The sequence below is a fragment of the Taudactylus pleione genome, unplaced genomic scaffold (assembly GCF_031769625.1).
Source record: "Taudactylus pleione unplaced genomic scaffold, aTauple2 ptg001314l, whole genome shotgun sequence".
NCBI classification, from domain to species: Eukaryota; Metazoa; Chordata; class Amphibia; order Anura; family Myobatrachidae; genus Taudactylus; species Taudactylus pleione.
Genome location: NW_028285714.1, coordinates 4,650,946 through 4,676,415, shown reverse-complemented (window position 1 = coordinate 4,676,415; position 25,470 = coordinate 4,650,946).

Here is a 25,470-nt window from a genome sequence, read left to right as displayed (position 1 = left end):
TTACTGTGCGAATTGCTACATCACTAATTGGACCCCAAATATTTGGACACCGGACCTGTCCCATCAAGTCCTCTACACACCTGTACTCTGGGGAGCCTTACTTGCCTTATATCTACTCTTATTAAGTGGACCCCTCACCTTTGTGGCGTTTGGACTGGGTAACTATTTGGCTGGACATTGAATCATCTATATTAGCATTCAGCATAAGGACATCTAATAGTTGTGACAAGAAGTTGTGGACTGAGATATACACAAGATTTATGCAATTATTTATTAATATATTATTATTTGTTGTTATTTATTATTTTTGTTATTTACTGTGTGATTTGGGTTATTACCCGGTATTCATATTAAATCTGCAAGTTATCATTTTTTAACTATAGAGCGCTGTTTATCCTTGCTTGTTTCTATTTGTGCTATTGATGGAGGATTGACCATCCTGTTATTTACAGCTGCTCTTTTTATATTACACACCCCCCATTAGTGCTCTGTCAGTAGCAATACTGTTTCTATTTGTGGATAAAATACAGTTTGAGACAGAAAAACCTATAACCTATTAAAGGCTTTTGAAGGGTGTCATGAATATAAGGAGAGAGATTTAAAGGTCAATCAAAAGATAGAGGAATATGAGCATTTTCTAATTTCTAGAAAAGAACAAAAAATGGACAGAGACACAAAAGATTATGAAAGAGGAGAAATACACAATTATAATAGAAAGGATAGGAACAATATGGAGCCAAATATGATTAATGTTAAGTATGATAAGAGATATAAACCAAGGTATAGGGATAAACCTAGAAAAGAGCAAATATATAGCAACAATAGAAATCAAACACGAATCACTTCCAACTATGAGGGGAGACCCAGAAAGAATAGTAACTATACAAATTTTTCACATAAAAACGGGTTTGCAATGTTGGAACGTCACTGGTTCCTTAGGGATATAAACTATACAACACAACCATATTTCAAAAGGTCTTTAAAATATTCTGAGACGGATGAAGAATATGAACACTCCCCCCATAATAATGTTTTTTTAGGAACACACAGAAATTTCAACAGACCTTTTGGAGTGATACACAAAGGCCAAAAAAGAGACAGAGTAAGAGACATAGAGGCACAAAAGGAGGCAGAAGAAAACAAAATAAAAAGTCTTCAACTAAAAGAAGAACCATAGGAAAGGGTATTTTTAACCTTTCATCCAAAATTCTAACTGAAAATGAATTAACTCTTCGGGAGAAGGGTCTTAACTTTGCCCCAGTCTCTAAACCTAATCTTTTTAGTCTTTTTGTTGACTTGAACCATTACGTCAGAACCTTATGCCAGAAACAGTATTTTGCCCTAAAGATGTTGAAAGGGAATACACAAGATACTATGCCAATTTGTCTTGACGCAATTGTAGACATCCTCCATTCCTTACAGAATGAAACAGAAGGGATGAGTGAGGGGAATGGAGAAAGTATAAAAATATATGATTACCAAAGAGGTCTATTTAAAAATAAATTGGATTTTTATCCATTGCAATTGAAAGGTCCATACATAGATAGCTTTTACAAAACCACACTGTATCAATTTAGAAATATGTGTGAACGGGCAGAAAAGAAACAAAAAAGAGATAATCTGAGTTTTGGTGAAAGAAAGGCCATAAAGTGTCTGTATGCTGACAGAGATATCATTATAGAGAAAGTATAAGTTGGCAGCTCTGTGAAACTGTTTGAATAGGTTCCTTGGAATGAAGTTCAGCAATGTGTATTTGGTAGTGCATATTTTGTTGTTCTTGTCATTCTTAATACTGTGGATTATATCACGGAAGCCTTAAGGCAACTTGACAATGGGCAAGTCTATAGGAAGTTGAGTGACAACCCCACCACCCTCTTCCAAAAACAACTGAGAATGTTGTTGGAGGAAGCATTGTAGGAGAGGGTAATAGCCAGGGTAACTCTTCACTTTTTTGTTTAATTTGCACCCTATCACACCAACTTTTTACTTTTTACCAAAAATACATGTCACTTGTCTCACCACCGGGTTGTCCCATTATTTCAGGAGTGGGTTCACTTACTAATAATTTGTCTTTTTTTGTGGATCATTGTTTATAGAACGATGTGATAAAATTAAAATCGTATATTATTGATTCTAGACATTTCCTAAACTTGATTAATACATTCAATTGGCAACCGGGGTATCACTTATTAAAATGCAATGTAAAATCATTGTATTCTAACATTCCACATGACCTGGGTATTAATGCTGTGGATTATTATCTAAGGAAAAATGACACATTGTCAGATAATTTAAGAGACTTTATATTGAATTCCATCAAATTTATTTTATCAAATAATTGTTTTTTATTTGATAAACAATTTTATCTTCAGACACTGGGAACTGCCATGGGGACGAGGTTCACCCCAAGCTTTGCCAACCTATACATGCGGCTCTTTGAGGAGCAACATGTGTGGGGGGTGGGTTTGGGGTGAGCCTCGTCCTCTATGGAAGATATATAGACAACCTTTTTATTATTTCGAATGGGGATTTAGAATCACTGCATGCATTCATGGATAGTTTGTATCACAATGATTTTGGTTTAAAACTCACTTTTTCCCATAGCACTAGTTCAATTAATTATCTGGATATTACCATCTCTGTCAGAGATGATATATTGGGTACAGAAACTTTTGTTAAACCGGTTGACCAGAGCAAGTATTTGAATTAGAGAAGCTCACATAATAAAGGATGGAAAAACAACATCCCAAAGAGTAAACTTTTACGTATAAGACGCAACTGTTCATTGATGGTGAACTTTGAAATACAAGCTGTTCAGCTCATGGCATCACTATTGGAACAGGGCTATCCTGAAAGTATCCTAAAACAAGCTTATGATGAAATTATTAGTGTGGATAGAAAAACATTACTTTTAGAAGGTCACAAAAATACCAACATAGTTAATGAAGGAAAAAGATATTCTATGTCCAATCTTACACGATATAATAGTCATGCCTGGGAAAATAAGAAGATCATTAAGAGAAACACCCCGTCTCCTTTTACTGTATGATTTTCTTGAACCAGATATTAATCCAAGGGGGCAGGTTAGTTTTTGAAGATATGAGAATTTGAAATCTAAATTAGTCTCTAGTTATTTTAAGAGAGTATAATAATTGAGGAAAGGGAAAATAGGAAAAGTGATCCCGCACTGGAATGATAATTAAATGATGTGGTAAAACCAACAATAAATTATTTCTGGTATAAATCCATATCAGTAATAAGGTGTTGGTGGTGCTCCCAGGAATAAATGAAACTGTACTGTATATCTCAAAATTATTTTGCAAGGGCAAATAAAGAAAAAAATCCTTTTTGGGGCACTCTTATGTAAATTATGTAATATGATGTTATTAAAACTTAACTTTTAATTGACCTACTAAATAAAAATTGCTTAATAAAAATGGCGAAAATATATTGTAGATGATTATCCGGTCTTAGCCTGCAAACAAATGTTTATTTATGCAATAATAAATATTCAGATAGCACAAGGTCTGTTAGTACTAAATAATGTGCAAAAAATGTGCAAAATGTAATGTGAAATATAGTATAAAGGATATTGGAGAACACCTATACCCAATGTATCACCAATTGTAATAAGCAAAAATGATAATAATAATAATCACAGCGTTCACTGTCCCGTTTTGCAGTAAGTATTGTTTGGGCTAAATATGCCTATATTACACTGTCCCCTTATTTATAATGTTAGAAGAACGTAATCTATTGGGAATAGAGAGAATATCTGTGCAGCACTTAAACCAATAGTTTAAATCCCCTGTACCAGCAATGCAGAACAGAATATTTATGCTAGATAGTCTTATATTATGCAATTCTAATCAAATATATATCTCCCCTGCAACAATAATACAGAGTAGATCAATCTTATGATGCACGTTTCCCTGCAGATAAATCCACAGATTTGAGGAAGGACATGAATACTGTTTGTAACCTCAAAACCTTGTGCTCAATATAACATAAGTTCTTGAAAGATAGAAATAATAATAATCACAGCATTTGTTTGTCCCATATAATAGCAGCATATAGTCATGAAAAAAATGTCACATTGCCCATGAAACATTGATTACTGTTATTGCACAATATATTGCACTATCCCCTTACTCATACATTTAGAGGAATATGCAGCAGACAATAAACAAGAAAGAATTGCACATTGCCCTTAGAATAATAAATTTTAATATTGCACTGTCCCCTTATTCATAGATTTAAGAAAGCGGCATAATCAATATTGCATATCTCTATTGGAGGTGAAAGCCTATGACTGCAGTACAAAGCAAATTAATTATACAAGATAATCATTGTATTGCACAATTCCCTATTGTAACTCTGAAAGCGGACGTTAGTGCTACTGGTAGAAACAAAATTGATATCAATATTGCACAAGTCCCTACTGTGAGATATCATAACACATATTCAAGTGATCATACATAGCAGTGTAAATTGATATAGTAGTACTAATATTCCTTCCTTTGATGCTTCAAATAGCATACATTTCTCATTTGTGGTAAATATCACATTGATAAATTCATAATTGAGAACACATTAATAAATGGTATCTGGTATTCACTGATAGGAGATACAAAAGTAGTATTCAGTGATTAAATATGGAATGGTTTCATCATATAACAAATAATTCAACCAATTATACCATATAGAACATTACAGAGCTGTCTCCTAATAGCTAGGATAGTAACAGGTGTACTAAATCACAATACTTATAGATATGCAACATAGAAAAATATATCAGTAAGACACTTAAAGTGTTCCCCACTTCTACTTTCAACCATTATTCCAATTCCTACGCATTGAACCAGTGATGAGAGAGTGGGGAAGCTTGTGTCTATAGAAATATGAAGTATAGTGGTGGCTTGTTAAGGGTCTTTTAGTAATGGGAGTTAGATAGTCCCTGGTAATTCCTCCGAAGTCTCAAAAATTCTCCCTTAGGTATATTCTCCAAAGTGGGGGGGAAGTGCGAACTGGAATGGTGCAAAAGACTATTGGTCGCCGTGTGCTTCCTATATAGTTCTGTAGCAATCATGTTATCCTCATCTCTGTATATCCTTAAGTCCAAAAAGGATATACTGGTGGGACTTGCTTCATAAGTAAATTTAAGATTGATGTTGTTATTATTAAGAATATTGACAAATTCGACCAATTGATCTAAGTTGCCTTCTCAAATTACCAGTATGTCATCAATATATCAAAGCCATGTGGTGACATGTGCTGTATGATGGTCATTGTCTTCAGAAAATACTACTTCTCACTCCCACCAACCTAGGAATATGTTGGCGTAAGTGGGGGCACAAGCTGCCCCCATAGCCGTGCCTCTGGTCTGTAAGAAGAATTGATTGTTAAAAGTAAAGTAATTTTTGTACAGTATGAAGTCCAGAAGCCTCAAAAGGAATTTGTGGAAGTCATCAAGACCCTCCATCCTCAAAAAGTATTTAACGGCTTCTATACCATCAGCATGACCAATGCTAGTATACAGCGACTCCACGTCTATGCTCACCAATAGGTTGTCTTCATGCAACTGTATATCATTGACCTTCTTTGTTATATTTTGGGTGAGATGTTTGTTTCAGCACAGCTGACATATGATATGATTATCCAGTAGAGTCTGGACACATTAATAGGATACATACAAGGTACTATATTTTCTTATTTCTTCCTTCAGGTGGTGGTATTGACTGGTCTGGGTGAATTTAACCCCTGCAATACCAATAGGAACCAGGGACTATCTAACTCCCATTACTAAAAGACCCTTAACAAGCCACCACTATACTTCATATTTCTATAGACACAAGCTTCCCCACTCTCTCATCACTGGTTCAATGCATAGGAATCGGAATAACGGGTGAAAGTAGAAGTGGGGAACACTTTAAGTGTCTTACTGATATATTTTTCTATGTTACATATCTATAAGTATTGTGATTTAGTACACCTGTTACTATCCTAGCTATTAGGAGACAACTCTGTAATGTTCTATATGGTATAATTGGTTGAATTATTTGTTATCTGATGAAACCATTCCATATTTAATCACTGGATACTACTTTTGTATCTCCTATCAGTGAATACCAGATACCATTTATTAATGTGTTCTCAATTATGAATTTATCAATGTGATATTTACCACAAATGAGAAATGTATGCTATTTGAAGCATCAAAGGAAAGAATATTAGTACTACTATATCAATTTACACTGCTATGTATGATCACTTGAATATGTGTTATGATATCTCACAGTAGGGACTTGTGCAATATTTATGGCAATTTTGTTACTACCATTAGCACTAATGTCCGCTTTCAGAGTTACAACAGGAAATTGTGCAATACAATGATTATCTTGTATAATTAATTTGCTTTGTACTGCAGTCACAGGCTTTCACTTCCAATAGAGAGATGCAATATTGATTATGCACGCTTTCTTAAATCTATGAATAAGGGGACAGTGCAATATTAATATTTATTATTCTACAGGCAATGTGCAATTATTTCTTGTTTATTGTCTGCTGCATGTTCCTCTAAATGTATGAGTAAGGGGACAGTGCAATATATTGTGCAATAACAGTAATCAATGTTTCATGGGCAATGTGACATTTTTTTCATGACTATATGCTGCTATTATATGGGATAAACAAATGCTGTGATTATTATTATTTCTATCTTTCAAGAACTTATGTTATATTGAGCACAAGGTTTTGAGGTTACAAACAGTATTCATGTCCTTCCTCAAATCTGCGGATTTATCTGCAGGGAAACGTGCATCATAAGATTGATCTACTCTGTATTATTGTTGCAGGGGAGATATATATTTGATTAGAATTGCATAATATAAGACTATCTAGCATAAATGTTCTGTTCTGCATTGCTGGTATAGGGGATTTAAACTATTGGTTTAAGTGCTGCACAGATATTCTCTCTATCCCCAATAGATTACGTTCTTCTAACATTATAAATAAGGGGACAGTGTAATATAGGCATATTTAGCACAAACAATACTTACTGCAAAACGGGACAGTGAACGCTGTGATTATTATTATAATTTTTGCTTATTACAATTGGTGATACATTGGGTATAGGTGTTCTCCAATATCCTTTATACTATATTTCACATCACATTTTGCACATTTTTTTTGCACATTATTTAGTACTAACAGATCTTGTGCTATCTAAATATTTATTATTGCATAAATAAACATTTGTTTGCGGGCTAAGACCGGATAATCATCTACAATATATTTTCGCCATTTTTATTAAACAATTTTTATTTAGTAGGTCAATTAAAAGTTAAGTTTTAATAACATCATATTACATCATTTACATAAGAGTGCCCCAAAAAGGATTTTTTTCTTTTTTTGCCCTTGCAAAATAATTTTGAGATATTTTAATAAAGTACCCACACAGAAAATAGGGGATAACACATGGCTTCCCAACAGACCAGTAGGTTTCCAGAGATGTGCAAAATCCAACTGCGTACATGCCTACAAACTGAGAGAAAAAGTATAGAATTCACTTCAAGCACTAATTAAGAGTGTATTAAAATAAAATAATTCATGAATTGTTCCTCAGCTTTTGTTGTCTACCTCATATCATGTGGATGTGGTAGACAATATTTGGGAAGAACTACTAGGTCTCTTCATACACGGTTTATGGAACACCGTAGGTACATTCTCAAAGGTATAAAAACACATCCTCTTTCTAAACATGTTGCTCAGTGTCAACAATTAAATCTGAAGGATCTAAAAGTGAAAGCCATAGAACAAATTAAAGCTACATGCCATGGGGTAGACAGATTTAGAAGTCTCTGTAAAAGATAAGCCTATTGGATCTATAGATTAGGCACATTAGTACCAGGCAGTCTTAATGAAACTGTGGAGTTGAACAACATATAAATAGGACTATATTCAGCTTATCCTAATATAAATTAGTAACATAGATAATTGGAAGACTTGGGCCTTAGGTCAGGGTTACTAAAGTTCCCTTTAGACCAGAGCCAATGTGCCCATTATATTAATTTTGTCATATGTTAAAAAGAGAAAAAATCTTTTTTATGTATCCCCTCCAGTTTATTCTTTGATTATTCCATCCAATTTCTTGTATACCTTTATACTCGGATTATTGTTCAGTGATATTTGGTTTATGTAGATATAACTTGGTCTAGTCTTAATTGATAATAGTATCTTAAGTTAATATGTAGGCAATATTATCTCAATGTCATGCATGTGTTGTTAGGTTTTGAAAGTTGGGGGAGCCCAATAGTATATATATCAAAATGTACATTTATTGGATTCAATAACTATGGTAACTATTTTAAAATGATTTTTGTATACATGTGTTTATTGACATAGTCATTCGACTAGTTTAAGTACATTTTTCATATTAGTTAAATATACAATATATATATATATATATATATATATATATATATATATATATATATACTGTATAGTGCACCTACTATGTCATGTTCTGTATATGGCTCTAAAATATAGAAAAAGACAGTTTAACTTAGGTCAAGTTAGGTTAGATAGTTATATTATTGGTCTTCATGTTAAGTATTTTTTATTAATTATAATGTTGTGATTTTAATAATTAACTATTTTATACTATGGTATTACTAAAGCATTTTATTTTTCCTCATTTATATACTATTTCTTTTTCTTTTTCTTCTTTTTATGTATATTTATTTATATACTCTATTATGAATTTATTTATATATATTATTGGTATACATAGTATATGTGTGTACATATCTTTTGTGTAAGAAATCTCCTATTTTCCAAATACATCCAGACATATGGAACACGGAAGCATATTGGAAGTATACATTATAACATCTATTTATTTCTACCAAACTGCAGAGGTTTAGGTGGTACTCGCGAATGTTCCACTGTAATACATAGAGCAAATTGCCTATGCGTGCTGGATGTCCAATGAGGTTGTTAGAGTGGACGATATCCATAAAGTTGTGTTAAAATGGCTATAGAACAACTTTCCAAAACGAGGCTTGGATTGATACCTACGGCACATGCACGCAACGCCGATCCCTGTGTTAAAAACCGGGTGGTTTAGACCGTATAGTAACACTTCTGAGGAAGCCGCTGAGTACTAAGGAGGTAGAGAAATGCGTTAAGTGACTATACAAACCAATTAACCAGCTGGGTGGTTCTTGCTTATCTTTCTCCTGGGAGAGTCGTGAGTACAGGCTCTTTGGATTTTGTTTGCACCCGATTTTCCACAGCTGTGGTCTAAAGTATTTGCTTCATGTTGACAAAAGCTTTTTACTAACTATGCGGGCACTAACTAACATATAACTGTAAAACTAACAATTTATAAATCTGAGCCACGTATCCATCTGTTGGATTTCTGCTTGAATATAACAAGACTGCTGTTTTGCCTTTCTAAATTGCCTGTTTGTCTCACTACTAATACAAGCAATATAAAATAAAGCCGCACAACTGCTTTTATGCTTTTATGCTTGACTAATATCTTAAAGCAATATAAAACTGCTGTTGGAGCTCTGTTTTATCATATCCCCCAAAAACAGAGGGGATATAAAGAACACATGTGTGCAAAGGACATCAAAATTTTTGTACCCACTGCAGAATTGTAATACACACAGATCTGTGTTGAACTTTATCAAAGTCCTTTTTTCAAAAGGTTTTTTTCTTGGGATTGCTACAAATTATTATATCACCGGCTGGTTCATAATATATTGCTTTAATTTCTTGTTTTTCATAATTATATGATTTGCTTTTTAATATTTGTATGTATTATGTATAAAATGTAATTATATATTTTTATGCATTCTACTAAATTACTAGTCTATTAGAGCTGTCTACCATTTTGTATACTTCCTTCTTTTTTCCAATACAAGCCCAGGCTGAGAGGTCTGGGGCTGGTTATTGATTTGGGGAGGGGACCCCACACTTTTCTTAATTTTAACGTCTAGGCTTTTAAAACTAATTAAATTTGCACATATCATTGTGCTTCTCCCAAACTCACCTGCCACAGGCAGGTGTATTGTTTGGATGGGTTTCCCATCATTTTGTAGTTGAGTTTGGTCAATTTTAAAACTGACCACTAGTAAATGTGCAAATCCTATTCTAGTCCATGTAAAAAAAAATGACTGTTGGTGCGATTCTCTGTGTATTTTGCCTTTAGTAAATGGTCAGTTTGCAAAACTGATGGAAAATCAGCCAAAATGTCAAAACCAACCTTTAGTAACTTTATCCCTACGACTTGAACTGGGACATCAGAAGTTGAAAACATGGCGAAGAACAGTAGACAACAAAAACACACAATCATGTAATTAAACAAATATATTTGTATATATTCATCAAATACTGAGTAAATATCTAAAATGAATAGTTATTTATACAAAAATAATTAAGGGATTTTTTGATTGCTTCTTATTGTGGTGATAAACAGTTCCTTTATCTATTAAATATTGTGGAGGCAGCTGACTCTCTAAGTAGTAGCAGCCCACATAAAGTGATGTATAGGGAGGGCTCAGATGTTAGAGCAGGGCATTAGCCTACGACTACCCATTTGGTAAAAAACAGCTAAATTCCATACCCAGGTAAAGAAGCTGAATATAATTTTGGTGGAAGTCTATGATTGAGGATCTAGAAGCCACTTGAGGAACTGGAAAAGTATAGCAGTAAAGCCAGTAACATGCTTAAGCCATGAAGGTGTTAAGACTAAGAATAGGAAGTGTTAGTGTTTATATTATAAGGTGAGTAAAGTACTAGGTAGTATAGTACAGTAGGTGCATGTTATTGTTGGATGTTTATTTCTCTTTATAAATTGAATCATCACCAGCAATAGTTGATATACACACAGTTGCCTACAGTATATTATAGGTTCTGTGAAGTAGTGAGTGTTTACTGGTGGAGACGAGAAACAAAAGTTCAAGCCACATGTGTAAAGCAGCCTATATGCCTATAATTGAGAAAGCTGAGTATATAGATGATAGTTTCCAGCATTTATAAGGAAGCAGCACTAATTACACTTAAGATCTATATTGTAGGCATTGCTGGCACAACAAGATTTGCTGTACAGTACTTTACAAACATAAGACACAAACAGGGTTATAGGAGCCTCAAATGGTTAAAGTTACAGTTGAACCTATTTACTTTAATTGAAAATAGAGTATGTTCAATGTAAGCCATATTATACTTTTTCACTTTTTTTATATTTTTTATGTTGCTATTTAAATCTACTACAATAGTTAATTTTTATTTATACAACACTTCAAATAGTGCACTGTAATAAAGAAACTTTTGGGGTCTTCCTTTTTCTGAATGATGTATGTAAGTTCCTAAGTGGAAGTACCCTCTCCTTATCATACTACAATAACAGATCCAAACCTTGATTAATAAATAGAAGAACTTTTTTTAGCTCTAAAATATGCATCATTGGTGCTGTGATTTTGAAGTATTCATCTAAAGTCACAAGATGATCCAAGATTTTTAATATAGTTTTTACTTGTATTGCTGTATTATTTTTTTTTTCATTCACTTTAATAAGGTTTTGCATTAAGTTTATACTTGTATTATCTTTCATGCAGTGCATTAAAAAAATTCCCAGCATATATATGAATCATACTGTACCTAAATGCAATATAAATCATGATTGCTCTACAGTTAGATCTCTGTGTACATCATCATATTAACTTAAACCTTCTTCTATTGGATGAAGCTGTCCTGTTATGTAGGAAAGTAGTGAGGTTGGCCAAAGTCTGTGTTGGGCGGAACAATGCATTTTGTTGGATATGGTTTTCCTTAATGAGTATAAATAAAACACATTTATTAATATTATATCAGTTATCGTGATTGAAAATTTAATCATTGGTTGTCATGCTAATTCCTAGATAAAATTATTTAAATGGTTGTAGAAACCCTCTATAAGGCAGAAAAACATTTCCTTTCCAGTGTCACTGGGTACTTTCTGTAGCATTATATTTTAGTAATATAGAAAATATATTGCAGAATGTAGTAAACATGTAATTCAGACAAGAGCTATAAGATTGTAAACACATGGTCATTAGAATTATCTCTGTTTTTTTATATATTATATTTGTATATATTTTTACTTTCAGTGAAAATAAGTAACTGGTATAATGATAAAGTAGATTGAAATCAAATGTGTCAGCACACAATAGCTGTTAGTTTACATATAACCCTTGTGCTTACAGACGCAATAATAAATCTTCAAAACTGACTTTCAATGAAAACAAAACACAGAGAAAATATCTGTATATCAAGCTGTTTTGTTGACAGCAGCTTCCTTATTCTAATGTAAAATGACAGCAAGAGCTATGCTGTTGGATAGAATAAGAGACTCCATATGTTATATGATACTGCTAATTCATACTAGTGTGACTTCATTGCTATATTAATCTCAAATGGTTTAATTATTGTTATTCATAATCAGAGCTTGTGAGTGACAAATACTTCTGGTTTTCAAAATAATCCCTTATCTGTATTTTTTCTATTAGTCCACCGTGAGAGGGTGGGGGGTGTACAGTACATTATTTTTGTATTTTTTTTCTCAGCAGATAAGGTTCCCCTTGGAAGCACCTATCAAATATATATGAGTGCTAACCTATAGAGAGTACCAACAGATCAATTGGTGTAATTATATTTCTGACTGTTTAGTCTTAGGCAGATGTGTATTTTTAGCTAGCTATATATATATATATATATATATTCTACTGGATAGTGTGTATTAATTGTGTTAGCCTTACGTATGGTGATTTTTATATTAATTGTTTTACCTGTTTATTTATTTATATACATATTAATATATAAAATATTTATTTTTTTATTTTTTATCTCTTTTTTTCTATTTTCCTGTTTATCTTGATGTATTTTAATACATTTTTATATTGCCTAGCACCTGTTATATATATTTTTTGGTTGTCTCCTTGGAAGCAGACATCAGACATATCATTGCTAATTTTATTTGTTTCCTTCAATGTTTTTTTATTGCCAAGATAAAAAAAATCAGTGTAGACCTAAAGGAACAGGTAAAAGGATGCACGGGGGAAATGTTACAGATTGTGAATTGCAGAAACTACATTTATTCTGCAATTTTTTGGGAAAGTTACAAATTACCAGATGCAGCAAAAGCAAAGTTGCTAGAAATATGTAAAAATCTTGAATTTTAAATCAGAAATTGTTGCAAATCTCCAATTTATGATTTTTCCAATATTAGGTATTCAAGTTGCCAAAAGATAAATAAGTCCACTCCTCCATGTGGGGGTAAGTGACCTAACAGACATGTGATCCTCCCTTCCTAGTCATCACTATCACTGATGTCACTGAATAGCATTAAGCCTTGCCTATTTCCGGTGGGCTCTAGTTTCCAGGGTAATTAGAAAAATAGTTTTTGCTTATAATATATTTAAAGCTTGTGTGCCCCCTTTAAAAACAATAGTAAAGATGCACCGCTATATAAATGAAGTAAAAAAGTAGTGTCTCTGTTCAATGATAAAAAAGTGTCAACTTTAAATACAAAAATGTGTTCCTAAATTAATACTGACATTTTCTTAGCTTGGTCCAATGAAATTCAGTGACAATTTGAAAATAAAATAATATGTCCAAGCTGCACAATGATGAAAATCTGACTGGCCAGCAAGTTAGTAATGAGACAACCAATAAAGTGTGTGTGTGTGTATATATATATATATATATATATATATACACATATAGAGAGAGAGTTCAGAAAGCACCACTGCAGTGACTATGTGCTATGTGTGTGACAGACACAATAAAAGAATATACACAATATGCAGATTAGCAGCTTCCCTAGGGGTGGTGATTTGTTGGTCAAAAGAACCCAAATGTCCAAAAACAAATTTATAAAAAAGGTCCCTGAGAAAGCTTATTATAAATATTGTCCAGTGGTGCTCCCCACTTATTCAAAGGCAGTTGTATATCCTTTCATAAGATGTAGGTTTCTGGGAAAGCAGGAAGGTTAGGTCTTCTTCTGAAATAGAACCCTCACACCAGGATCACCCAACAAATAGTAATCAGCCTTTCATATAAAAAAAAATCACTGTGTGTGTTCAGGTCAGAACAAGTTGTAATTAACAAATAAAGCTCAGCATGTGCAGTGCCACTATTAACTATAACAGTGGTGTGTGTCACAGTGTGAAGCTGTCATTTGTTGTAACAAAAGAAACTTTTTTTTCCTTAAAAATGTGTGTGTGCACTATGTTAAAAATTAATGTTTAGTAAGTACAGTTCCACCATTAATTTCAGCGATGTTGTCGCAGTGTGAAGTTGTCATTTGTTATAAAAGTTAAAACAAAATATTTTTTTTCTAAAACTTGTGTGTTCAATGTTAAAAAATAACATTTAGTAGGTGCAGTGCCACTGTAATATCAGTGCTGTGATATAATAAGGATCACAATCAAACGATAGAAGATCAGGAGTAGCAACCAAGAACAAGTGCTGCAGCTGCTGGCAGTCATGATGATACTAGTACTAAATCCATTGTTCAAGGGCATACAGGGTTTAAGACTGGGCACCTGAAATCAAAACAATATATCACAATGTTAAAGAAAAAAACGTCACCAATAATAGAGGGAAATTTTCCTGCCAAAAAACATTAAATTGCCAACATGACGGTAAGAGTGTATTATTTGGTGGTCTGCACAACCTCCGCTCCTCTCTGAGGGTCTAATAGTTACACAAAATAATATTTTCATCAATAGTGATGATTATAATTAATAACTGGAAATTGATTGCTACATCTGTGACCCACTGGATTACTTTATTAATCTTCCATACAGTCTTCTTACTTTCTCCATCTTTTACCATGAAAACCCAGACAGAGGGTTGCTGCTGTTACGCTATATGCATAACCACCAAAGCTCCATGTGAGCTAAACATGCAAGCTTTTACAAAACCGCCCAACTATCCCTTGACGAAATCTATCAAGTCACCAGATTATTTTATCCGTAATGTATTATTGCATAATAATTAAACATTGAAATCATACTCAGTTATCTAAAGACCATGTACATGATATAAAAAGTATGCATAACCACCAAAGCTCCATTTGAGCTAAACATGCAAGATTTTAGTGGGCCAAAACCGCCCAACTATCCCATGATGAAATCTATCAAGTCACCAGATTATCTTAGCCATAATGTATTATTGCATAATAATTAAACATTGAAATCAAACTCAGTTATCTAAAGACCATGTACATGATATAAAAAGTACTTTACTCCATAAGCGGGATTTGCAAGGTAATAGATGGTATACATGCGAATAATACAAAGATAATACAGTATATTATAACCACTCAGAAGTGAATTTCTAACTTAGATCCAGTACTGTATCCCATTCAGTTAATAAGTAAGCATCGCATTCCATTTATCCTCCTTTGTGTATATAAATTCATGAATTCTTTTGTGTGTGTGTATCTTTATATATAGACAGAGAGAGAGAGAGATGTGTGCTTTGTGTTGCTATCTGTGGGGGAGGGATGGAGCCCATGGCAAAGTCACCATGCTGTTGTCCTTTGTCTCCAAATAGGCATGTGTGAGCATGCCTATGAGCATGGAGTTGATAGAGAGAGAGATAGAGAGAGAAATTATATTGATTGGATAGATAAATAGAGATGTTATAGCAAGTATATATATATATATATATATATATATACACACACACATGCCTACCTTCCCGGTTTATCGCGGGAGGCTCACAAATTTTTGGGTAACCCCCCCGCACCCACGGAAGGGTGGGCACTTCTCCCATTCTGCCAACTTGCTAATGAGGTGCACAGAATGGGGCGAACTTCTGCGGCAAACGCGGGTCCACGTGTAGGGGGCGGGGCTTAATGACACAATTCTACTACACACTTTCTCAAAATCCTAAACAACATTACATGGGGTGATGACCACTGGCTGGTAACCAGTGACGTCACATCGCTATACACCATCATCAACCATGAACAGCTCACTAGCATCAAAGAACACCTCAAGCAAGATGACTTCTACAAGGCATTGAATATATCCTCTCACACAACTACTTCTGGTTCAATGGGGACTTTTTCCTGCAGAGGACTGGCACCGCAATGGGGACCAAGTTTATGCCCAGCTATGCCAACCTATTCATGAGCAGCTGGGAGGACTCCCACATATGGATGGGCCATGGCTGGTACGTGAACTTGGTCCTCTGGACGAGATATATTGACGTCGTCCTCTGCATCTGGAAAGGTCCCCTACACACACACTAAGTGACTTCACCAAATACATCAACAATAATGACAGAGATCTCCTTTTCACAACACAATACAGCCAAACCTCAATAAACTTCCTCGACCTGGAAATATTTATTGACAACCAATAGATACATACCAAAACTTACCAGAAAACCGTGGATATCAACAGTTACATTTTATCCACCAGTGGTCATCACCCCACATGACTCAACAACATACCCACAGGACAATTCAAATGGATCAGACACAACTGCACGAGACTCACAGACTACAAGGAACAAGATAACACCCTCAAAAAACACTTCATAGACAAAGCCTACAAACTGGACCAGTTAGAACTCACCCTTGCACAGATAGGACAAGATGACAGACAACCACTCTTAGACTACAGACAATGACCACAAGATACACACAACAACTTCCCATTGATCACGCAATACAACACCCACGCAAATAGCATAAAATGCATTTTCAATAAATACTGGCACCTGCTACTACAAGACAAATAGCTTGCTGACATCCTACCCACCAGACCCAAAGTCATCTACAAAAAAGCCCCCAACATAATCAACAAACTGATACGCAACCACATCCCACCCCTGCAACAAACAAGCACCATAGACAACACCAATCTCACAGCAGGTTTTTTCCATTGTTGAACTTACATTAACTGCACCTACCTGAAGTATCGCAGCACCACCCCTACCACATCATTCACTTCATCACAAACAGGAGAGACATAAAATAAAAGAGCACATCACATGCAACACTACCAACATCATCTATCTCATACAATGCCCCTGCAACCAACAGTATGCAGGAAGAACTACCAGACCACTTAAAACCAGGATCACAGTAAACCTCAGAAACATCACCAAAAAAACAGACAACCACAGCATACCCGTACACTTCAAAGAACACCATTAGATCAACACCCTAGGCATCCATTTCACAGGCATCAAACATGTCAAGAATCACTGGAGGGGCGGCGGCCACCTCAAAATCCTCAACAAAGAGGAACTCCAGTGGATCTTCACACTCAAAACACTGACACCCAAAGGACTCAACATCAACAATGAAGTAAAATCAGTCATCACCAAATAAGCCCACCAAACACAGCTCATACACAGACACACACCACATATTCTCACCCAATCACTAGCCCAGCAACCCAGCCCAGATTCAGATCTACACCAGTCACCCCCACCTCATCAATAGGCTCCTCCATTTGCACTCACTCCCACACCACCTTGCCCCAGACAGACTATACCAGGGTCCTGATCTTTGATGGACCCTCCCAACACACCATCACCACATTAGCACCCCCAACCCCACCAGACACCCCCACCACTCTTCAGCCACCCCCCCATTCCATCACCACCTTATCATATCTAGCCCACATGAGCAGCAGACACCACCCTATGGTTGCCCCAACCCCTTCTTCCATACACCCCCCACCCTGCATTCCACCCCCCCACCACCACCACACCACACCACCCAACAACAAGACAACACAAAAAAATAACACCACTACATCCCAATACCCAGCCCAACATACAGACCACCACTGGATACCATTATCCCACCAATCCCCACAATACACCAACACATGCCTCCTCACCATACACCCCTATCGGCTCCCTACACCATCATCCCCACCTCAGCACACCATTTAACGACTGCAACACACACCCACCGCTCTTTACATACAATTAACATTAACAATACTCACCACAAAACCCACCCTTCCCCCGCACTCATGATCACAACAATACCAGGTGATCACCTACCCCCCTCTTCACACCTGTACACTTTACCGCATGGCCCAACCCACACCTCTGCCCCCCCAACCATCTAGTCATAACACATGCCCGCAAGTTTGCCATGACAACCACCAACCAACCAACTACACAGGACTTAGCACGTCACATCTAATGACCACCTCCACTACCCATTCATTCAGAGTCCCCCAGCACACACCCACACAGCCTGACTTCTCATTGGCCGCCTGTACCGCGTGACCACCACGATCACAAACAGTCACCTGACATGGCTACAGCCCCACTCCTAGCACAGTTCCCACACTATGGGACTATCGGTCACGTCACGTGCTGCTGCCCCTCCCAGACCTACCATGACACTCCTGCCTATCCACGGAACCCGCCGCACATGTGACCAGATGAAGCCTAGCTTTACCAAGCCCCATGACACAGCAACATCTGATCTAAATCCAGTCCAACACCCACCCCTAACCTCCACACCCGTCATTGGCTGCCCACATCACATGATCGCCGTTACACCTGGAAGCACACTACATTAACCCCATGCCCACATTACCACTCTTCTTACCTCCTTGAAGAAGGCAGAACCCCTGTTGAAATGCGTTGGAGACCCTTTCACCCCATTACCACGGCCTGCCCCCACCGACGCTACTCATCCCCACGGGGACATCCGGTGGCTTCAGCCATCCCAAGTCCCATACCAACTCTGCAACTAGCACAGCAACCCTAGGGGGTTACTCATCCAGCCCCTCCCGGGGAGTCCATCCCCTACCACAGGGGTGGTCATCACCAAACCTCCGGTTACCACAGCGGCACCCACACCCTGCTCCAGTGGCCAGCAACAGCAGCAATATCCACAGCCACATCAACAATCCAACAACATCACCCGGTCATCCATTTCCACAAGACAAAGTTTCTCCCTGACCAGCAGCACCCACCTCTGCAACACACAGCCGCTTCATCCCTACAGCACAGATCTGCAGCAATGCCACAACTACACGGCCTCACCAGACCTCAGGCCAAACCGGTAGGTATAAAACTACGAGACTTTGTTCAACACACAGGACACTGCCAGGGTGAATACCCCCACCCACTTCACCTGCTGCTGCCCCCTCATCTCCACCCTCCCTCCACCTGAGACTCCATAAGACTGTTGACCAAAGGTCCAGCAGGGGTAACATGCCGGTCCATTGAACCACACAGAAAGGAGCCCCTTAAAAGGTTCTCCCCACCTCCCCAGTCTCTCCACCACCCACCACCACACCATCCCTGTGCCCAGAACCTCACAGGAGAAGCATTGTGACTACTCCAATAAACCATTTGATCTCCCCATCTGTGTCTGCCTCTCTAATTCCTATGCCGCACCCACCCACCCACACACAATCACATACAACATGCCAGCAACCACACATATAATCCCAGACACCCAAACAAACACTGCACCCACAGGGCGAGTGCACTTTCCAATCCCCACCTTCTCCATCTAGTTACCACACAGGACCAGGTACTCCTGCGAGTAGGAAAGTGCAGCACCCCAACCACACATCAGCCACGTCCCAGACCCCAACACCACTCCCCATCTGCCCATACAGTAGAGCGCACTCCAACCATACCATTACCACATGTGTGGGGGAGGGATGGAGCCTCATGGAAAGGTAGCTATGATGTTGTCCTTTGTCTCCAAATAGGCATGTGTGAGCATGCCTACGAGCATGGAGGTGAGAGAGAGAGAGAGAGAGAGAGAGAGATATTATATTGAATGGATAGATAAATAGATAGAGATGTTATAGTAAATATATATATATATATATATATACACATATACACTCACATGCCTACCCTCCCAGTTCTTTGCAGGATGCTCACAATTTTTTGGGTAACCCCCGCACCCCTGGAAGGGTTGGCACTTCTCCGGCATTCTGCCCACTTGCTGATGAAGTGCGCAGAATGGGGAGAACTTCTGTGGCGAACACGGGTCCCCATGTAGAGGGTGGGGCTTAATGACACAATTCTACATGAACCACATTAGTTATAGTGAGTTGCAGTCTAAATATATAAAGAAGCAGTAGCAGAGGCTGAACGTAATAATAAATCTACTCAAATCAATCGTCAAAGTAAAAGATACATAAATGTTTATTCCAATAAAAAATAAAAACAACAAAGTCAATCAACTGACATCCAAACATATAAAAATTCAACCTTCACTAGTGTGGTTAATAATTTAACAATTAAACATGCAGCAAATGGTATACAATCCCTGGAAAGCTCAATTGTAAATATTCTCTTGTCTCTGAAAGAACTAGGAATTATGACCTTAATAATAGTGTCGCTGTTATTTATGAGGCTACAAAGGAAGTCTATAATAAATGTAAATGTTCTTTTAAAGGTAATATTACCTGTAAGCTCCTGTGCCTTATAGATAAAGGTATGGACTTGGGGGCGTAAAGGCAACACCCTAGATATGAAAAGTAATATGCTCAATCTGACCAGCGGGGAGCGTAGAGTTAAAATGAAATGTCTTTTGTAATCCTGGGGTGACAATAACCATAGGCAACTCCGTATGTTCTCACTCACAGCGCCAGTCGCAGTCTAAGCAGGGTTTCTTTGTGTTGCTATGGGTGGAGTGCAGTGGAGTCTCATGGCTCCACTGTCCTTGTCTCCAAATAGGCAGGTGTGAGCATGCCTATGAGCATGGAAATGAGAGAGAGACATGATTTCTGATTCATTGTTATTGTATGTTTTTGGTATACATGTATATGTATAAATTAAAGTATGTCTCTATGTGTGAGATTACCAAGTGTGAGTGTGTTATATGAGGAGTTATAAGCCTTTGGGGTCTATTTACTAAGCAGTGTTAGGAGACAGAGTGAAAAGTGATAAGAAAGTGATAAGGTGCCAGCCAATCAGCTCCCAACTGTCATTTTCAAACACAGCCTGTGAGATGACAGTTGGGAGCTGATTGGGTGGCACCGTATCACTTTCTTATCACTTTTCACTCTGTCTCCTAACAGTGCTTAGTAAATAGACCCCTTTATCTTGCACTTGCATATCCTTGATCTATGGATAGATTGTAAAATCTATCTGATAAACAAGTAAAATAATTTTATGGTTATGTAGTGTGTTAGCTTTAGATAGGGTTTATATAGATAATTATGCAGGCAGAGAGAGAGTTATTTTGCAGGAAAGTACAGGCAGAGATAGAGTTATTAATAGTTAATTTATATGAAAAGTACAGACAAAGATAGAGAGAGTTATTACAGAGCAGACAAAGTATAGGCATGTATTATGCAGACAGAAAGGGTTAATACAGAGTACATTGAATAGCCAGAGGGGTCGAGGGAGCCAGGTGAGTTTCTGTGTACAGTTGCAGAGAATGTGTGTTTGTATTCACTGGGAGTGTATTATATAGTCCTCCCCCCACACCCATCTCACCTTGCAGCATGTGGGTGTTGACATTCAACTCCCACATGTTGCAGTACCTCAAGCTTCCTCACTGCTAGGTATACTTGTGTGCACTTCCTGTTCCTAGCACATGTTACTCAGTCTATTTGTTCCTTTGTTTGATGTGAGTTAGCTTTGAGCTATTTCAATCTAAATCTACTGGCCCCTGTGTAAGCTCCTTCACAATGTCATATACCACACGCTGTGGCAAGGAAAGGCTCAGGCCTTGGGCTTTATTTGCGAGCAGCAGTTCTAGAACTGCTGTCAGTCAGGCATCTGCTTCTATATCCTCACATGATGATGCAACACTTCCTAACCCAGAGTCTAGTAGAGGTGTTAAATGTAAAACAGGCAAATCAGTGCAGTAAAACACTAAGGGGCTTATGTAATATGCACGCTTGTGCCACTGTAGGAATTCATGCAAGTTTTCTGTATTTTTAAAGTGTCAATCATTTTAATGGCAAAACCAGTTTGGTTTTGCCCCCAAGGCTGAAGAACAAACTGTGGGCCTGATTCAGACCTGCTCACGAGCAGGTCGATGTTTGGCCACTGCGCATGCGCACGCCGGAGCCGGCTCTGATGTGCGCATGCGCGAGACCCGGCTAGCGATGGGCACTCCGTTGCTCTGGGTCTCGCATCCGGCTCTGAATCTGGCCCTGTGTGTTCAGAAACATCAGAAATCCCTGAGGATGGTCAGAAGGGTGTCCACAAGTGATATGTATAAGTCTGACATTTCTGACACTGTGCTCATAGAGTAACCTCCTTTCACCATTTCTGCACCCTCTGAAAATGTGGGGATGACATAATAGACATAATAGAAATTGAGGATTGATAGTGCAGAGGAAGTGCAACAGGAGTATGAGGGGGATATCCATGTACTATCTGATGCTAATGAGGATTTTGATGATGAGGATGTTGTTTGTGTAAGTCAGTTACCAGTGGCAGCAGTTCTTGCTCGTGACAAAAAGAAAGCCATTGTCATTTCTGGGTATAAGAAAAGCCATCTCTTGGGTGTGGAATCCCGATTAACCAAAATCCTGACAACATTTGTGAAGGAATCTATAGAATTTGTAAAGCCAAAGTTAGTAGAGGTAGGGACATTAATCATCTAGGCACCTCCTCCCTGCTACAGTACATCATTTACAGCAAGTTCATGCAACTTATTTAACAAAATTATAATAATTTGTAAAATAATAATAACAAGCAGTCCAATATCAGCTACAAGAAGGTTGAACCAGCACATGCAATCTCCACCGCCAACACCCTCAACATCAACCTCTTCAATAATGATCGAAGGTAGATCTTACAAAAAATTGTTTTGTGGGTGAAGTACTTGGTTGGTTAAACTGTGCATTTCCTTTATAATATACAAGATAATTGCCAAGGACAATTCCATCTTGCATAATTTTTCTTTTCATTTTTGTCTGTATTTTTGGGGGGCATTAGGGATGGTCTTTTTTGGGTTATTTGGCTGCCTGTGGACTAGATTTAGAAGAAAAAACATGGTGTTATTTTCCCTCATACTCAGACTCTCTGGTGCACCTAATAAATGTACTGTACGAAAAGGGTGTGTTACCCAATTAGGTGGGAGGGGAGGTACAGTATTATGACAAGCAGGTCAGCCTTATAATATTTATTACTATAAGATATGCTGATTTGGAATTTGCTGCTCTTCAGTTAAACTAATTTTCTTGTCTACTCTTTCAACCCTTGTGAGGAATCATTGGCTTTTATTTTACGGCCTTTAATTTCATTCTAACTATTTAATTAATGAATCAATCAATTAATTAATAAATTATTTTAGTTCATTTTGGATGCTTGTTTTTTATATCATTGTCCACTTCTCGGATTTGTTATTTTTATAGTAGTAATAAAATAATGATCAATCAATTAATCAATCAATCTCTCTTCCACTACACACTCTACCTCCAGTTCCATATACTGCCCTCGGGCTTCTGATCTAGTTATTGATTAATGAAAACATACTATAGCATTGTATAGTTTGCATTAAACTGTTATTCTGTCTTGCCACTGCAGTACCACTCTGTTTCCTAGTTATGCCATTTTTGAAGTTGAACTACCTTTTTGTGCCACCCACTGCTGTAACTTAGCTTAGTCAGAGAGCTAGCTCGGTGCAATCTTTTTGAAAAGTGGATGAAAACAATATTGTAAGCTGTGAGGTGGTCACAATGAATGTCATTGTGGTTAATAATACTGTAAGAGCAAAAACAGGTCCAAATTACATGATGTTAGCAGTTCTTATAAATTGTTTTTAAAAGAAATTCAGATCCAAAACTAAAACACAGGGGTCTGCGCACATCTCTAGAACATTATATATATATATATATATATATATTTATATATATATATAATGTCATGTACCAATAGTAAATGAGGTGTGGTTCATTACACTATAATTTCTAACAGACTTCCATAGTGCTTTGCTTCAAAACTAGAGGGGACCGGTATGCAATCCCGACAGGCAGGATCCAGGCAGTCAGAATCCCGATGACTGGATCCCAGCAGGGTTAACATACTAACACTTGGTGGTGATATGCTAACCCTGTCCCTCTCCCTACCCTAACCGTCCCTCCCTGGTTCCTGTACCTAACCTCTCACTCTAGTGCCTTAACCCTAGTGCCTAACTCTAACCCCTAAACCTAACCCTCCCCCCAACCTCATACTTACCTTCGGCATCCCTTTGGTATGGATGCCGGAGCCGGGATTCTGACCAGCTTTGGTATTCTGGAGCAGGTATTGTAAGCATTGTCATCCAGACCGCCGGGGATTCCGAAAGCATACCAACCAAAGCATTGTGTTGCACAGTTGAGAATTAAATCAAGTGCCCTGTTTCTTCTCTCTTTAGCTAAGCAAACACTTGCATGTTTAAAGGAATGACATTTTTTTTTACCAATCTCTGCACCTTTAAAAATGAAAATAGTCTTCTCTGTGTGTCAGATGTTTGGAAGTGATAAGGACAGTGATGAATACCTTCTGAGAAACTGTAAGCAGGGGGTGCCAGCCTGGCAGGTTGATATGAAGGCTACGCTGGAGTTTGAAGAGCGCTCATAGTGCCAGAATAGCAGCTTGTCCCTTGATGATAGCTCAGCCAGGAAGATCCAGACATCACTAGCATATTAACAGCATTCTGCTGCACTATAAATTTGGTCTGATCAGTTCTTGGCTTATGTTCTGTTTTCTTTATTCTCTGGCTGGAGGAAACTGAGCAGAGGGATTCATGCAAAGGAAGCTACTTAACCCTCTCCCTTCTAAAAAGGCAAGATATGTTCTTCTTCATTAATTTAAGCTTTATAAAATATAGATCTAACAATATAATTGCTGGACTAGTTTCTTGTTAACTTTAGCTTTAAATTTTCCCAAAATGCTACTCCCATTTGTAGTTAAAAATATAATTTACTCATTCTTTTTCAAACAAGGATACATCTTAGCTTTTTCATTTGGAATGACTTTGGGGTCTACAGTATTTGCAAAAAGATAAAGAGAATTATTGCTGGCTCCAATTGATAGGGCTTATCTTTGTTCTATAAACAGTGCTGCAGCAAGTGGCTGTGCTGGCACCCCACCCACCAAACACATGACTTCATGATGTCACGCCAAGGGAAGAGTGCCGCTTGCACTAGGCAGTAAAACACTGCCTGGATAATCCTTAGGAGCATCCATTTCAGACACCCTGCAAGCCAAATGCCTGGTTACGACTTTGTCTATAAAACCTCATTGCCTCTGGTGGTAATCTATGAAGGTTAGCCCGTGCTTATCACAGTACTAAATATATATTAGGGGTGTGCACCGGCCACTTTTCGTGTTTTGTGTTTTGGTTTTGGATCTGGATCTTTCTTCGTGTTTTGGATCTGGATTGGTTTTGCCAAAACCACCCTTCCGTGTTTTGGGTTCTGGGTTTTGTGTTTTGGATCTGTATTTTTTTGAAAAAAA